Consider the following 3,691-nt stretch of genomic DNA (forward strand, 5'->3'; position numbering starts at 1 on the left):
CCTTGCAATTGTGCCTTATGTTTTAAGTATATTGAACTACAAGATATATGACTTGCCCCACTACATTGCAGACTCCATTAAGATAAAGTCTAGAGAATTCATATCTCATAGCTCCTGACTGAATACCTTTGACATTATTATTTGATCATTAGCCATTTGATTATTAATTATCATTGAATGGCAAACATGTCTCTTTAAAGATAAAGTATATATTACTGTATTATTACTACACACTGGTGAGATAGCTAAGGAATTTTATTTAGAAACTGATAACATGCCAATTTCAGGAATAGCTCCGGACTTATATATTCTTTCATCTTAAAATTAAGTATTTCTAAACACAAATTTAAAAGAAGTCAAGGCCAGACCAACTATATATAAGTTAGAAATACTACAAGGACCATAAAAACCTTTTAAAATTGTCTTATTAGTACATGTTGTAACCATAAAGAAAAAAAAGAACTGGATGGACTCAGTTTCCTCATTATAACTTAAAAATAAGACATATATCATGTACCTGATCAATAGATTTGAATGTTCAACAAACAAAAACAAAAATGTTGAGAACAGAGGCCAAGAACTTCATTTCAGGTACCTGGCTCATGGTAACTAAATAGACTTTATTGCTAAAAACAGTATCCACTTTGGTTGCAGGACATCAAGGAACCAATATAAAACTGTCCAGGAAACTCCCTCAATACTGGCTAGCTTTCGTTATGCTGGCAGATGATACGATAGGTACATAGGGACAAAAAGACATTATTGTCCTCATCTAACATTGGATCCTGTGTGCCATACTGACCTGCCAGGCACTTTGTATCCATTGGTACTATAGCAACATGAGAGATACTAGAGAAACCAGCTACTTTCTGATTGGATATGAGACCTGCTTCGTGGGACAGTTCTATGTCTGGTACTCTAAACCTGGTCAAAGCCCTGTTACTAGAAATAGAGGTCTTACAGGAGAACCTAATGATGTTTCACTGAATGCTCACATTGTCAAATTGCATTCTTATTATTGTACTCCTATGGGCTGCTTTCAGCTTATCTGAGAAGCTGTTGTCAAAGGGTGATAGTGGTGTAGCACGGTGGTTGACCGAACTCTACAGTGTACATTCTCAATCACTAGGGGATCCCTTGAGCTCAAGAACTTGATCCTGTAGGAAGCATGAGATCCATCTTTACCACATACTATGACTGCTTATTTCAAGAAGGTACACTGTCTATTGGTCTCATAAAGGACTGGGACTAGAAGGTCAAAATATTTTAGTGAGACTAGAAACTCTTAATTGTTCTAGTCAAGCAACATGGGAAAATACTAATCATCTTTTGAAATAACTTCCATATGTAAATAAGTATACTTATCACTAAGCATCATTACCTACAAAACACACAAAAAAGCAGCTTTGGGTACTACCAAGTATTATGCATGAGATGATGTATGCAACCAGTGAAAGACTAGGTTTCAAGAAGAAGGGGCCACTCTGAGGACCAGTCACTGAATATTCTGTTCTATGCAAGAAACCCTCTATGATAGGAACAAAGTCAGTTACATAGGCTGTGCTGCTGCTAATAATTTTGTCTCTTGACTGTAATTTCACCTCCCTTTGTTCTTTACAAACTTTTGAAGCAATCTGATGCTTCTTAGTTTCCCTGTAATACTGATCAGCATTGCTTGTTGACAGTTTTACCCTGTTTTATTCTGTGACGTTTTTGAAACTGTTTTGACTGTCTGGATTTTCCCCTGTAAGCTAAATCAGTATTTCATGCAAGTTTATATCTGGAAGTCAATTGCAATGCAATTTAAACCTGCCATCAGTAGCCTTGAACTATCAGCTCACACTATATAGACTGTAATCCAGGGTATTATATTTACCTAAGATAACCAATTATGAAATATAGCAAAGAGGGTTCACGTGGGGAAAATGTGTATTTCTGAGAAAACAGGAGTAATGAGAGACATGTAATATCACATAAACATTGGAAAATACAGTCACCAAGAAAACATGTCAATATCAGTTTTACAGATATGGACACTTCTGCCCACTTCTTAAAGTCAAGGCCTAGGATTTTCTTTTTAATGCTGGCACTGAAAGTTGTGTTTTTACAGCTTGCATAATCCGATTTTCCACACGAAGAGAAACTTTCTTAGCTTCATTTGCTATTCAAAATATTATAGAGTATTCCATAAAATTAACAGTTGTGTCAGTTGCTTATAACTGCTTTGGGTAAAATAATTTTTTTTTGTTTCCAGTTTATTTTTTATTAAAAATTGCCATCTCCTCCCTTCCTCCTCCCCCTTCCCTCTCCTCCCCTCCACCCATACCCCCACTCCCTCCCTCTCCAGGCCAAAGAGCCATCAGGGTTCTCTACACTATGTTGAGACCAAGGTCCTCCCAACTCCCTCCAGGTCCAGGAAGGTGAGCAACCAAACTGACAAGGCTCACACAGAGCCCGTCCATGTCATAGAGACCAAGCCCATCGCCATTGTCCTTGGCTCCTCGGTCAGCCTCCACCATCACATTGGAGCACCGGACTGAGCTCCCAAAGTTCTGATGAGGAGCAGAAGGAGAGAGATCATGAGAAAGAAAGTCAGAACCATGAGGGATGCGTTCACCCACTGAGACGGCAGGACAGAACTAATGGGAGACCACCAAGTCCACTTGGAATGGGACTGATGGAACATGCGACCAAATCGGACTCTCTGAAAGTGGCTGATAATTTTTTCATTTTAACTTCCCAACATATACATGTATGTGTGTGTGTGTGTGTATTTTAAAATTTTACTAGTTACAATGTCCATCTCAAAAAATTCCATAAAAATTTAATAAGTAAATATATGACATTTATTATGTGACTGATAAAAGTTTTTTCTCTGTTACTGCTAATAATTATTGCTTCAAATAAGCTATATTAATTTTTCCAGCATGATTTCCATTAAATGCACAAATCTAAGATATAAGAAATAGGTAAATCTTGGGGAACACTTCAGAACAGTGATGGAAGTCAGGAGGCTGAGGACACCATGAGAACACAGCCTATAGAATCAACTAAGCAGGGTCATAAGGGCTCATAAACATTGAAGTGACAATCAGGGAGGCCATATTATGGGTTGAAGCTATATTCTCTGCATATATGATATGGTTGTTGATGTTCTCGTGGGATTCCTAACAGTAGGAGTGGAGGGTGTCTCTCACTCTCTTGCCAGCCTCTTTTCCTCCTATTGGGTTGCTTCATCCACCTTTGATACAAGTATTTGTGCCTAGTCTTATTGCAACTTATTATGCCCTGCTCTGCTGATAACCCTAGGAGGTGTGTTGTTTTCTTATGGGAAACAGAAGAGGAATGGACCTGGAGGACAGAGGTGGTACTGGGAGGGGATGGATGGACTGGGATGAGTGACTGGGAGGTAAATTGTGGTCTGGATGCAATGTATAAGAAAAAAAAGAAAATACTCAGATTAATAGCTTTTTTTCTTTTTTTACATTTTTTATTAGAATTTGACTTTTTTTATTAAAAATTTCCACCTCTTCCCCTCCTCCCATTTCCCTCCCCCTCCCCGACCCCTCTTTCCCTCCCTCTCCAGTCCAAAGAGCAGTCAGGGTTCCCTGCCCTGTGGGAAGTCCAAGGTCCTCCTCCCCCCCCCTCCATCCAGGTCTAGGAAGGTGAGCATCCAAACAGACTAGGCTCA

Source organism: Arvicola amphibius, chromosome 2, assembly GCF_903992535.2.
Source record: "Arvicola amphibius chromosome 2, mArvAmp1.2, whole genome shotgun sequence".
NCBI lineage: Eukaryota > Metazoa > Chordata > Mammalia > Rodentia > Cricetidae > Arvicola > Arvicola amphibius.